The sequence below is a fragment of the Cebus imitator genome, unplaced genomic scaffold, assembly GCF_001604975.1.
Source record: "Cebus imitator isolate Cc_AM_T3 unplaced genomic scaffold, Cebus_imitator-1.0 Scaffold90, whole genome shotgun sequence".
NCBI classification, from domain to species: domain Eukaryota; kingdom Metazoa; phylum Chordata; class Mammalia; order Primates; family Cebidae; genus Cebus; species Cebus imitator.
This window is the reverse complement of record NW_016107405.1, coordinates 870,272-885,441: the sequence shown is the minus strand read 5'-3', so window position 1 is coordinate 885,441 and position 15,170 is coordinate 870,272. Positions and strand designations below refer to the sequence as shown.

The following is a 15,170-nucleotide window of genomic DNA, read 5'->3' as shown; positions in this document are numbered from 1 at the left end:
TGTAAATATACATGTATTTGTGTAATTATTTAAGATATCTTCTAGACTGTAAGCTATGTGACAACAGGAGCGACATCTGATTTTACTTACAATTTTTTCCCCTACAACTAATAGAGTGCCTGGACACATCCTTGGCACATAATAATTACTTAATAAATTCAAAAAGGAACTAATTCAATTGGTGCCAATGTCAGAGGAAGATTCCTAGGCTGGAGAACAGAAGTCTGAGATTTTTGTACCTGCACATTTTTTCTGATGTCTATATGTTGGGTTGAAAGTGAAACTGCTTTTGCAAAAATTAGATCAGTGAAAAAATTATGGCAGTAAAACAGATATGATTTAATCCACCCCTTATCTTGCCTTTCCCTTAATTATTCCTGGGCTTAGGCTAAATTGACTGATATGGTTTGGCTCTGTGTCCCCACTTAACTCTCTCATCTTGAATTGTAATCCTCATAAACCCCAGGTATTGAGGGTAAAAGCTGGTGGGAGGTGACTGGATAATGGGGGCAGTTTCCCCAGTGCGGTTCTCAGGATAGTGAGGGAGTTCTCACAAGATCTAGTTGTTTGATAGGTGTGGGACTCTTTCCACTTTGTGCAGTTCTGTCTCACCTGGTACGGTGTAGGACGTGTCTTTGCTTCTCCTTCACCTTCTGCCATGATTGTAAGTTTCCTGAGGCCTCCCAAGCCAGGAGGAACTATGAGTCAATTAAACCTCTTTCCTTTATAAATTACCCAGCCTCAGGTATTTCCTTATAGCAGTGTGAAAAAAAACTAGTACACTGACTTTGGGAGACATTTAGTTTAAAGTTTAAATGATAACAGGCTTTCCCCCAAACTCGTCTACCTTTGTAAAGATAATGCAAGGCCATCAGGCTGGGGGAGGAGAGGAATCTGAATTCTGTGAAGGTGTACACATAGTTTGCCAGCCATTCCTGCAGATAACAGCACTATTACAGATTGGCCCCCTTGTTTTTAACGTATTTTATAAATATTTTATTTCAAAATATGGAATGCTTCACAAATTTGTGTGTCATCCTTGCTCAGGAGCCATGCTTCTCTGTATCATCCCAATTTTAGTATATGTGCTGTTGAAATAAGCACATAGATTGGCCTTTTGAGATATATTTTCATGGATTTTTTTTTTTTTTGCATGTCTGACATCCATGGTTCTTCCACCTGGATGTTTCCACCTGGACATGCCAACCTTGTTCCTGTGGCTCCACCCAGAAGCAACTCAGTGCACAGGACAGCTTCACAGAAACCCTATGATTTTATCTCTGCCACAACCAATCAACAGCAAGCCTAGCCACTCCCACCCATTACCCCAAACTGCCTTTGTAAAACCCCTAACCTACAAGCATTGGATGAGACTGTTTTGAGTGCTAACTCCATCTCTCATGTGACATGGCTGGCCTCATGTCTATTAAACTCTTTTTTTTTACTTCAATGCCATGGTCTTTGTGCAGAAGGCAGGAAGAACTTCTTGGGTAGTTACAAAAGAAATCTGTGCAGTGCAGCCTTTTGCAGGTTTGCATTTCCGCAAAGACCTACAGGACCTGGTAAATGTGTAGGTAACATTCCATGCAATTCTCTCTCCTCATACCAACTGTAGGTAGACTTGGATTGTTGGTAACACGTGGCTGACCTCAGATAACCATTCTTCCTCTCTCAAAGAAAACATACAGGGCTGATGCCCACAAATGAGATATGCTCTGACATGCTTCAAGTGATGCTAGAAGGAGGCAGGTAATGAGAAAGTAATGCTTTTGCATGTTTCTGTTTCCTTATTTCATTATATCCCCGATCATACATCTAAAAACATGAATGTAGAGCCTGGTTCCAAGCAAGCCGCAGAGAACAAAGACTGCCATCAATAGAAAGATGAAGCAATACTTTGTTTTTTTCATAGAAAGTGGAATTAGCAGTCTATATGAATGGAAAATGAAATATAATGAAAGTGGAATGGAAAAGCACTTGTTTTAAAAACAACAATGTAGACTTTTAAGTTTTATTGCAAAAATCTTGACATTAGGAATACAATCTTGAAAAGATATTAGGTTAAAGTAAGCATAGCAATTTTTCCCAGTTTAATAAATACTATAGTTAACTTCTTCCTTGGAACAATTATTTAGGTAAAACACATTTTAACAACTCTACACTATACCATTTATGGCTACGTGTTAGCACATATTCCTAGTATTTCGTACATGTAACATTCATTTTTAAAGAGGAAGGGAAAAATAGTGGCTAAATAGCAGAAAAAGCTGTGAAATTCAATGACAGTATTGCATTAGAATAGTTGGTGTGAATCTTTAAGTGCATACTAAGGAGACATTAAAAAATTTCTAACCACACAACATTAGACACTTACATTGCCAAATATTTATATTTTTTTTATCTCTCTGAAGCCCAAAAATTTCATGCAAAATTTTCATTTGCATTTCAGGCAAAATTTCAAAAACATTTTGCTTTTAAAAAACAATCAGCAATCTGTTCCTCCAATGTGTAGGGAATAAATGTAAAGATTCTCTGAACTTCCAACTCCATTATCAATAATCACCAAGTTCTGCAGAATATATTGGCTATAGTTTTCATGTTTGTCTCCCAAAACTCATGTTGAACTTTGATCCCCAATGTTGGAAAAGAATCCCTATCAGAAGGTGTTTGGGTCACTGGAGGCAAATCCCTCATGAATGATTCAGTGCCTTCCCCATCATAAGGGGTGAGTTTTCATTCTATTAGTTCCTGCAAGTGATGGTTGTTAAAAAAGAGGCTGGAACCTCTCCATGCCTCTTGCTTCCTCTTGCCATGTGATCTCCAAGCATGCTTGCTCCCCTTTGCCTTCTGTCACAAGTGGAAGCAGCCTGAAGCCCTCATCAGAAACAGATGCTGGCACCATGCTTCATCTACAGCCTTCAGAACCATGCGCCAAGTAACCACTTTTCTTCTCCGTGGCCCAGGGTGGAGTGCAGTGGTGTACTCATAGCTCACTGCAACCTCAAACTCTTGGGCTGGAGTTATCCTCCCATCTCAGTCTTCTGAGCAGCTAGGACTGCAGGCATGTGATACCATGCTATTATTTTTTCTTTTTAGTGAAAATGAGGTCTCACTATATTGCCCAGGCTGGTCTCAAACTCCTGGGCTCAAATAATCCTCCTTCCTTGGCCTCCCAAAGTGTTGGGATTACAGGTGTGAGCCACCACACCCAGCTAACCTCTTTTCTTTATAAATTAACCAGCCTCAGGTAATGCTTTACAGCAACACCAAACAGACTGAGACAGTATCTACATGAAATTTTTTTACCCAATTCATCAAATCAGGTTGTAAATTCACATAATTTGTATTTATTTTCTTCTCTCATTAGACCTAAGCTCTTTGAGGGCAGGGTTTATCTAACCTGTGATTACTCAAAGCCAGACACACAGCAGATGAGCACTATACCTTTTTGCTTGGTCAATGCACACATGATTGCTCATGTTGAGAAAAAATATTACGTGATTTAGGAAAAACTTTTTCTATGTATTTTGGAGAGGAATTATATATAAGTATTTAATATTTAGCATATAGTATTCCTTCTGAGTCAAATACAATGCACAAAATTCTTCCTTTGCAATTCAGGGGATTAAAAAGTTAACCATCCTAAAATAAGAGCATGGGAAGAAGTGCTTCTAATCTTCCTAAATCTCTGGAAAAACTATGCTGAGACCTGACAACACCCTGAGAATCCACTTTCTACAAAAAGTTTGTTCTGTGTGCTAAAATTAACTCTATCAAACATGCTATAAGCAAATTAGTAGGATGTACATTCTGCCTGTTCCCTATTATACGCTAGGAAAATGCAAGGTGACTATGGGCCTAAAGTCTCTAATCTGTCTGGCTTATTTCACTTAGCATATCTTCCAGTTCCATCCACATTGTTGTAAATGACAGAATTTCCCTTTTTTTTGTGGGGGAATAAGGTTGAAGAGTTTTCCTTTGTAAATGTGTGTGTATGTGTATGTGTGTTTATGTATATATGTGTGTGTGTATGTGTGTGTGTGTATAGGCCAGACTACTGATGGCAATATGTGTGTGTGTGTGCGTGCACATATATATATATATACACACATATTGTGTATGTATATGCCATGTGTATATATATACACACACACACATATATACACTATATATATGCACAAACATATATATGCACACACAGACATGTACACACACACACACACAAATTTTCTTTGCCCATTCCTCCATCAGTAGATGCTTAGGTTGATTCCATGTCTTGGCCATTGTGGATAATGCTACAATGAACATGGGGTTGCAGATATCTTTTCCAGATACTAATTTTATTTCCTTCAGATATAGATCCAGAGATAGGATTGCTGAATCAAATGAATGATAGGCCTATTTTTAATTTTTTGAGGAAACTTTATACTGTTTTTTATAATGACTGCACTAATTTACATTCCCACCGACTGGCTTGCTGCCAGGGTCTCTGGTAGAGCAGGGCTAGTGCCTGTGTTATGAGATCAACTCGGGGCTACTGGCTGGGCTCCTTGGTCAGGTGAGTCTACTAGCTATGCTCTATGGTCAAGCAGGGTGACTGGCTGGACTCTGCAATTGGGCATGGTCATAGTCTGGGCCTCAAAGTTGGGCAAAGTAACTGGTTAGGCCCCTTGCCTAGGTAGAGCTGCTAGCTGTTCCATGGATGGGAAGGGTCCCTAACCAGCCTTCTTTGTCAGGCAGGGCTGTAGGCTGTGCTCTGCTAGTCAGTTTGGTCATAGTCTAGGCTCTGTGGCCTGGCCAGGCTACTGATAGAAATCTCAGCTGGGCAGAGTTCTGACCATCCTTGTTGGCTAGTTGGGGCAACTGGTTTAGTTCTGTGGGTGGGCAGAGCCAGTGGCTGGTCTTTCTAGTCAGTCAAGGCTGCTGGCAGGGATCTAGTGCCAGCACCAAGATTTCTCTGCTGATAGCTCTAAGCTCTGCCTCCCTTTTCTTGTACTTAGTTCAGCCCTTGTGTTCTAGCCATGCGAATTCCTCCAGCGTTCCCCCTGAAGTGAGATATAAGTGGGCCTCCTGGGAAGCACTCTAAAATGCTAGGGAAGCTGACTACCTCAGGCTCTTTTTTTCTCACTGGAGAATCCATAAGCCCCAAGGGTCCCTCGGAGTGGCACTCTGCCAGCCTGTGAGAGGGGCAACATGGTCAAAATGAAGCCACTTATCTAACCCTTGTAATGTGACTTTTCTTAGTTTTTGTACTCCAAGGGAGTGGTTCAGTCTCACCTCCCCTGTCCCTTCTCCCCACAACCTCCTCTCGGGTTCTGGTATTTTTCACAAAGGTATTCTTGTCTGTAGATAGTTGCTAATCAATATTTCTGTGAAAGAAACTAAAGTCACTGACCTTATATTTTGCCATCTTGTTAACCGAGACAAAATTCTGAAAAAATGATCACCCTCAGCTTGGTAGGAAAAATCTGGGTATGTGGGAATCTGTGAGAAAAACAAACAACACCCTAGGAAGAACCCTTCTTGCCTATAATAAGTGGACAAAGACTCACTCTGAGCTGAAAGAATCATAGAGATCATGCTTTTTAAGTATTCCCATCAGCAGAAGAAAGGTAGAAAATGTATAAGGATAAGGACTTTGAGGATAATGATCATGACAAAACACACAAGCTTGACCAGATGGAGGGAGGAAAAAACAGGAGCAAGCCAAAGCCTGAAGCCATAGAGTTTTGTGCATCAGATCAAAATGAGTCCTTCCAGGGAAAATATAGGCTGCAGTTCATGGAGTGGCCTTTTTGTGGATTTGGAATGTGATTTTACATTAAAAGAACACAGATGTGATATAGCTGCCCAGGTCTCAGTCTTCTTCACTCCCAGGTTCTCAGGTTGACTCACAGGGCTTTGTGTTCATGCATATTCTGTTAGTATAAACTAACAGAATGAAAAAAAAAAAAGCCTGTTTTACTAAAACAATAAATTTTTAAAAGTAGATTAAATTTGTATCATCTGTTCTAGCACTTACTTGTCATAGAAAGCAGTCATTTTAGGACTTTTGAAGTGCATAACATTCACAAAACACTTATGAATTTGACATATTTTTACAAACATATAAAAGAAAAAAGATGACATTCAACTATACTATGTGAGTTTCTAACACTTCATTAATGATACTTGAATGCATGGTCACTAAGTGAACAAAAGTATGGGAAATTTTTATCTCAAAGTCACTGCATGTTTGTTACAGCAATTAATTATATTATTCTTATTATTCAAAGTCTATTTCTGTAGTATAAAAAGTTATTTTACTATTACACAAGCAATCTAATAAATGAATCCAAATAATCTGATGGTAGTGTAAGCATCCAGTGATTAGTTATTTTATAAGGCTGATTGATTCACTTCAGTAAGAAACCCAACTGCTCAGACATATACACATAGAGAAGAAATTATTTAGACCTGCTAATTACTAACTTGTTTAGAAAAGAGCATGTTGAATTTTTCTACTTATAACTTCATAAAACCTCAATAACCTGCTTATTTACTTAATTGGAGCAAGGATTCTAGCAGAGCTGCCAGAGTTTATGATTGGATAGTTTTAATAACTCTACATTCCACTGTATTGTCAGAGGCCATTCATTTAATTCTATTATTTTCAATGCGTGAAAACTACATAAGGGAAACTTTTTCTAATTTTTCCAGATTTCTTTCTTCTTGAGATTAAGAATAATATTCTGTTAGTTTTCTATCATTCTCAGTTCTGGCAATTATTAAATCTCAAAATTAGGGTCAAATCTGATGTTCCAAGTATCATTAACTCATTAACTCAAATTAGAGTGCTTCGTTTTAGGTGGCTTTTTATTCTCTCTCTCTCTCTCTCTCTCTCTCTGTCTCTCTCTCTCTCTCTCTCTCTCTCTCTCTGTGTGTGTGGGGGGTGTGTAAATAGAATATTCTTTTATAAGTCTCATCTGAATAGCAGAGGGTTGCTTAGACTTTGAAGATAAGCTTCAAGTACAATGAAGTCACAGTAAGGAAGAGGTCAATGTGTTAATATATGGTAAGATCATCAAGATGAACTTCAAAGTCACAAAATAATATTATTGTATATTCCTATTTGGATTTGAATATCTTTTTTAAAATATAAATTGTCTTATATAAACTATCAGCTTACACCTCCTGGAAGGATATATCTTATATCTCCTGGAAGGATACATCAGAAACTACCGCTAGGGAGAGGACTGGAAATATAGAGTAGGAGAAAGATTCACCTTTCATTATATATTCCTGACACCAAATGTCTCCATTTCTTCCTACCTTCTTATCTGCTCCTAAAATCACCTTTGCAAAAATCACAGCAGTAAGGAAAATTGAGCACAGGCTAAAATGCTTGTGCTCATCCTTGTGCAGAGGCCGTTCCTTGAACTTACCTCCTCCTTGTTCAAAGATTAAAACCACATTTGTAAGTACTAGTAAAAGGCCACGGTGTTAGAGTTATGGTGGGGGTCTAAACTTTGCTAAAGAATAAGTATGTAAAATTACAACCATCCATTGCTTGCTTTGCTTAGCTTACTTTACTATAGTTGCTTACTGCCCCAGAGGTCACAAAATGTGTAACTTCTCCTGCAGTTCTTATAGAGAAATCACTATTGGGAGGAAGCACCCATCTTTGCTGCTCTCCAGCCTCCTTAAGTGACATCTCTGGGCACAGGAGCAAACCAGATAAATAGAACCAGAAGTGAAAACCCAGCAAATTGCAGCAGCCTTACAGAAGAGGGACCAGACTACTGAAAGCAAAACAAAAAAGCAGAAAGCAACAACAACAGCATCAACAACAAAAAGGCCATGACAAAAACCCAATTCAAGGGTCAGCAGCTTCAAAGACTGAAACTAGACAAACTCATGAAGATAAGAAAGAATTGATGAAAAAGTGTTGAGAACCATAAAGGCTGGAATGCTTCTTTTCCTCCAAATGATTGCAGTGTCTATCCATCAAGAGCACAGAATTGGACAGAGGACCAGATGGATGAGTTGATAGAAGTAGACTTCTCAATTTCAGGAAGTCTCAGGATACAAAATCAATGTGCGAAAATCACAAGCATTCCTATACACTAACAACAGACAGAGAGCCAAGTTATGAGTGAACTCCCATTCCCAAATGCTACAAAGAGAATAAAATACCTAGGAATACAACTAACAAAGGACATGAAGGACCTCTTCAAGGAGAACTACAAACCACTGCTCAAGGAAATAACAGAGGATATAAAAAGATGGAGAAATATTCCATGCTCATGGTTACGAAGAATCAATATCGTGAAAATGACCATACTGCCCAAAGTAATTTATAGATTCAGTGCTATCCCTATCAAGCTACCACTGACCTTCTTCAAAGAACTGGAAAAAACCACCTTAAACTTCATATGGAACCAAAAGAGAGCCTGCATAGCCAAGACAATCCTAAGCAAAAAGAATAAAGTGGGAGGCATCATGCTATCAGACTTCAAACTATACTACAAGGCTACAGTAATCAAAACAGCATCATACTGGTCCCAAAAGAGAGATATAGACCAATGGAACAGAACAGAGGCCCCTAAGTAATGCCACACACCTATAATCATCTGATCTTTGACAAACCTGACAAAAACAAGTAATGGGGAAAGGATTCCCTGTTTAATAAATGGTGTTGGGAAAACTGGCAAACCATGTGCAGAAAGCTAAAACTGGACCTCTTCCTTATACCTTATACAAAAATTAACTCCAGATAAAAGAAACAAGCATAAGACTGAACCAGCAACCAACAGAATGGGAAAAATTTTTTGCAATCTACCCATCTGACAAAGCGATAATATCCAGAATCTACAAATAACTAAAACAAATTTACAAGGAAACAACAAACAACCCCATCAAAAAGTGAGCAAAGGATGTGAACAAACATTTTTTAAAATAAGACATTTATGTGGCCAACAAACATATGAAAAAATGCTTATCATCCCTGGTCACTAGAGAAATGCAAATCAAACCCACGTTGAGATACCATCTCATGCCAGTTAGAATGGCAATTATTAAAAAATCTGGAGACAACAGATGCTGGAGAGGATGTGGAGAAATAGGAATGCTTTTACACTGTTGCTGGGAATATAAATTAGTTCAACCATTGTGGAAAACAGTGTGGTGATTCCTCAAAGATCTAGAAATAGAAATACCATTTGACCCAGCAATCTCATTACTGGGTACATAGCCAAAGGATTATGAATTGTTCTATTATAAAGATGCATGTACATGTATGTTCATTGTGACACTGTTTGCAATAGCAAAGACTTGGAACCAACCCAAATGCCCATCAATGATAGACTGGATAAAGAAAATGTGGCACATATACACCATGGAACACTATTCAGCCATAAAAGAGAATGAGTTCATGTCCTTTGTAGAGACATGGATGAATCTGGAAATGATCATTCTCAGCAAACTGACACAAGAACAGAAAACCAAACGTCACATGTTCTCACTCATAAGTGGGTGTTGAACAATGAGAAAACATGGACACAGGGAGGGGAACATCACACACTGGGGTCTGTTGGGGGGTGGGAGGCTAGGGGAGGGATAGCAGGGAGCAGGGAGATTGGGGAGGGATAACATTAGGAGAAATACCTAATGTAGGTGATGGGGGAATGGAGGCAGCAAACCACCATGGTATGTGGTATACCTATGTAACAATCCTGCAAGATCTGCACATATACCCCAGAACTTAAAGTAAAATTAAAAAAAAAAAACCCCATCATCTCAGCCCAAAAATTATTGAACTCATAAACAACTTCAGCAAAGTCTCAGAAGAACATCAATGTGCAAAAATCACAAGTATTCCTATACACCAACAATAGACAAGCAGATAGCCAAATCATAAATGAACTCCCATTCACAATTGCTACAAGGAGAATAAAATACATAGGAATACAACTTTCAAGGGATGTGAAGGAACTCTTCAAGGAGAACTATATACCACTGCTCAAGGAAATAAGAGAGGACACAAACAAATGGAAAAACATTCCGTGCTCATGGATAGAAAGAATCAGCATCATGAAAATGGCCATAGTGCCTAAAGTAATTTATAGATTCAATGCTATTCCCATCAAATTATCATTGAGATTCTTCACAGAATTAGAAAAAAACTATTTTAAATTTCATATGGAACCAAAAAAGAGCACGTATAGTCAATACAATTCTAAGCAAAAAGAACAAATCGGAGCCATTATGCTACCTGACTTCAATCATACTACAGGTCTGCAGTAACCAAAACAGCATGGTACTGGTAACAAAACAGACATATAGACCAATGGAACAGAACAGAGACTTTAGAAATAATACCGCACGTCTACAACCATCTGATCTTCAACAAACCTGCTTCTCCACTGCAGTAAATGGTGCTGAGAAAACTGGTTAGCCATATGCAGAAAACTGAAACTGAACTCCTTCCTTACACCTTATACAAAAATTAAGTCAATATGGATTAAAGACTTAAATGTAAAACCCCAAAGCATAAAAACCCTAGAAGAAAACCTAGGCAATACCATTCAGGACATAGGCACAGGCAGACTTCATGACAAAAATTCCAAAAGCAATTGTGACGAATGCCAAAATTGACAAATGGGATCTAATCAAACTAAAGAGCTTCTCAACAGCAAAAGGAACTATCATCAGAGTGAACAGGCAACCTACAACATGGGATAAAATGTTTGCAATTTACTCATCTGACAAAGGTCTAATATCCAGAATTTACAAAGAACTTAAACATATTTACAAGAAAAAGAAAACCCTGTCAAAAATTGGGCAAAAGATATGAACAGACACTTCTCAAAAAAGCCATTTACACAATGACGAAACATGAAAAAATGATCAACATCACTGATCATCAAAGAAATGCAAATCAAAAACACAATGAGATACCATCCCACGCCAGTCACAATAGTGATTATTAAAAAGTCAGAAAACAATAGATACTGGCGAGGCTATGAAGAAACAGGAATGTTTTTAGACTGTTTCTGGGAATATAATTAGATCAACCATTATGGAAGACAGTATGGCAATTTCTCAAGGATCTAGAACCAGAAATATCAGTTGACCCAACAATCTCATCACTGGATTTATACCCAAAGGAATATAAATCATTCTACTATAAAGACACATGCACACATATATTTATTGTAGCACTATTTACAATAGCAAAGACATAGAAGCAACCCAAATGCCCATCAATGATAGACTGGATAAAGAAAATGTGGTACATATACACCACGGAATACTATGCAGCCATAGAAAGGAATGAGATCATGTCCTTTGCAGGGGCATGGATGAAGCTGGAAGCCATTATCCTCAGCAAACTAACACAGGAATAGAAAACCAAACACTGCATGCTCTCACTCATAAGTAAGAGTTGAACATTGAGAACACATTGATGCAAAGAGGGGAACAACACATATCAGGCCTGTGGGAGGGTTGAGGGGGGTGAGGTATGAGGGGAGGGTACATAGAGGACAGGTCAAGAGGTGCAGCAAGCCACCAAGATACATGTATACCTATGTAACAAACCTGCACATTCTGCACATGTATCCCATTTTGTTTTAGAAAAATAAATAACACAAAGATTGTGTTTACCTTTGTGATCCTTATTCCCTTCAAACTGCTCATTTACATCTGTAATAGATTTGATGATAGCCCCTCTTAAAATTAAAGTACAAATATGAGAAGGATTTAGTCTGAGACCATAGTTCAAATCATAAATGGCTCTTTTGGTTTCTTTGCATGAATTCCACACAAGAGCTCTAACACAGTATACATCTTGGAAAACACAAATGTCATCCAAAAAAAAGTAGTTAATCTTTAAACTTCAAAGAAATAGAATGAAATCAAACAGGGTTGTGCTAATCATACAGCCATGCAGATTGTGCACTGGAAACCCAGAGGAGCCATTCACATGATCTAAACTTAGACATAACTTTAATCAATCAGTTTTCTGGATTTCAGCGTCCTCAACTGTAAAATAAGAAAGTTGGAAGAGATATCTTCCAGGCTTCTCCAGCTATAGAACTACAATTCTCTTCTTCGTACATTTACATCTATTACCATTAGCTCTGTTTTTCTTTTCAGTAAACTGCATATACCATTTGATGGAAAGTTGTTAATAATATTAATGCCACATTTTATCAACCTATTTCTGTGAAAGTGAAGTTATTTTTTATAAGGCACATTTTATGGAGATGATGTTCAGAAGCGAATCATCTATAGAACAAGGTTATTGGTTACAAACATTCTTTAACTTACTTAAGTCTTCCTAAACTTCATTTTGCATCCCCCGATACAATTCCTACTGACTTAAAAACTAGTCAAGGAAATATACCATGGCACAGACATACATAAAAATACAGAAGAGTAATTATAATATGTAAAAAATAGCAAGCATACTGATAAAGAAAAAAATCATAATAATGCACCATCATTTGTCATTTATTTGCAATTAAAATGCATCAAACCTACCAGGTTCAGATTGTCCAAAGACATTGCTTTGTTAGCATCCTTTATTGTTTCTTTCATCTGTCATAAATCATCGTAGAGAATGTCTAGAGTAAGTATATTTTTCCATAGTTTTCCTTTACAATTTATTTCCAAAAGTAAACTAGATAATAAATGTATAATATTCTAATTAATATTCACCTATGTGGCATGTTCAGAGATAGCTGGAATTCACTTAAAAGGTACCACATATTTATAAAGTGAGAATACGATTTTTAAAATAAAAATGAGCTATCAGGATGATCTAAAAGCAGTTGATGGTAGTAAAAGGCATTTCAACTCAAACTAGACAAGAAGAGTTGGCTTTGGACATAGCTTATATTGGAGATAAAGATCAGCACATATAAAAGGGCAAAAGCAAAAAGAAAGTAGAAGATTAATCTGTAAAACTGGCATTAATAATTTTTTACTTCTTCAAACTAATAGAAAATTAATAAAATACTTGACGAGGCTTTGACAAATCTTGATAAATTGTCTCCCCCTTGAAAAATATTTTAACTGTTTACATAGATTGTTGGAGATTAAAGTGGAGATTATCAGGGGCTTCTGCTTCCTGCTATTGTATCAGTTACCTGTTGCTGAGTAATAAATTACTATAGCACAAAGACCTGGCCTGAGCTAGGTTCTCATCTGCAAGCTCAACTAGGGAAGGATACATTTCCCTGCTCATGTTTTTATTGGAAGCATTCATTTTCACTTTCTTGTAGCTATAGGATTCATGAAGGCTTACAATTGTTTAAAAATAAAAAGGCAGAGAGAGAGAGATAGTATGCTAGCAAGGCAGACTAACATAACATAATGAAATTATAGAGTGATATTCCATCACCTTTGTCCTATTTTGTTGGTTAGAATCAAGTCAGAGGTTCTGCCTGCACTCAAATGCAGGTGATTACTACAGGGAGGCTCAGTTAGGGTAGAATCTGCTTCCCTGTTTATAAGTAGTTGTTGGCAGCATTCAGCTTCTTGTGGCTACAGAAGGCATGGCAACTTAATTCCTCAAAACCAGCAAGAGACAGGGAGTGAGTCTGCTACCAACATGGAGTTTTATAGAATGTAGTATAATCATAGGAGTAATATATCATCACAATTCAATATTCTGTTAATTAGAATGCAGTCACTGTTTTTGCCCATAGTTAGTGAGAGAGAATTACATGTGAACAAACACCAGGAGGCAAGTACCATGGGTGTCACCTTGGATCTTTCACCCTTTCCCAAAAGTCACTAATCCACTTCTATTGCTCCCTCACAAGGTATCTTCACACCAAATGAAAGTTTTGGAAATCCCTCAAACATGGTACACACTTTCACATCTCTGAGGCTTTGCACATTCTGTTTCTTCTAGCTGGAATGTCATTTGATCCACTTCTAGCCAATGCGTGTATGTGTTTGTTAAGTTTCTTAATATTCAAGAGCAAAAGCCTGCCCTGCCCTCAACTCAGCTGCCTGTCAAACTATGGGATTCTACTTCTATCAATAATTACAGATTCTCTCTATTTCAGGTTCTTAGCAGAATATATAAATCTGGCCCATCTGCATCAAGAAAAGCTATCGATGGGAGGTTCCAGGAAATATGACACAAGGTATCTGTTCCTCTAATCATATTTAATTATAGTCTTGACTTAATCTTTAATTCCTGACCTTGAATGCAGCTCCTACCATATTCCCAGTTCAGCTCTCTTCTTTCTAGCTTTAGTTAGAACTGCTTGTGAACATTCAAAGCCCTGTTTCCAGGTCAAGTCTGGGACAAGTCTATAGGCTCTCCCCTTCCCAGCATCTCCCCACCCAAAACTCCACACCTATGAAAACCAGAGTCATCTTTTTGGAGGGTCACATTAACTTAATCTACATTCTACACTATCAGATTAATCACTTACTCACTTAATGTATCTAGAGTCCTTATCCTCGGCTAGAAGATTGGTATACAGTGATAAACAAGACATAGTCCCTGTTCTGAGTGACTCATAATGCAGTAAGGAGACATATATGAGCAGATAATGGTTATATGTCATGTACCACAGAAAATATTTTAATACAAGGGCATGGAATCAAGCAAAGGCCTCTTGGAATTATTAAGGAAATGAAAACAGTGGACTGTGTCTATGTATGAAGTGCATGAGGAAGAGGTGAAAAAATAGAGAAACGAGTTAAAAAGTGGGTGACCACTTACCAATATATTTTTAAAACGATCAACTTTTGGGGAGATACCAGAGAGTCACAGGATCCTCAGAGTGTGATAAAGAGTGCTGTGCTTAAGTGACCCAGATCTATTGATAAGGCTTGGAAGAGTTAGTCCCAGACATGAGAAAAAATTTACCATTAAGCACTAGATGAATTCTAAGATCAGATTACATTATAGCAGCTGACTGTTGAAGTTTGACATCAGTCACTTAAAGTGTATAGGTGATTTTAAAGACTTTTCAAAGGATATTTATGAGCAGTAATTAGAGATAAATTTTTTTAAATTATAGTTCTGAAGAAAAATCTTTTCCTATTATCTCTATTTACATGCAAGGCCAATGTATAAGAAGCTTGCTAAGTCATAATTTAAGGTATCACTTTTTATTTGGAGAAAAATATATGGATTACAGAAGCAATGACTAAGAAGAAAC

At 37.6% G+C, this 15,170-nt stretch overlaps 1 non-coding gene across 1 annotated transcript; it reads right to left on the bottom strand.

Moving 5' to 3' along the window:
- Nucleotides 1-1,002: 1,002 nt before the first annotated feature.
- Nucleotides 1,003-1,104, bottom strand: LOC119472227. Its single transcript, XR_005201346.1, has one exon. It is a non-coding gene; the product is annotated as a U6 spliceosomal RNA (small nuclear RNA).
- Between the last annotated feature and the right edge of the window lie 14,066 nt (nucleotides 1,105-15,170).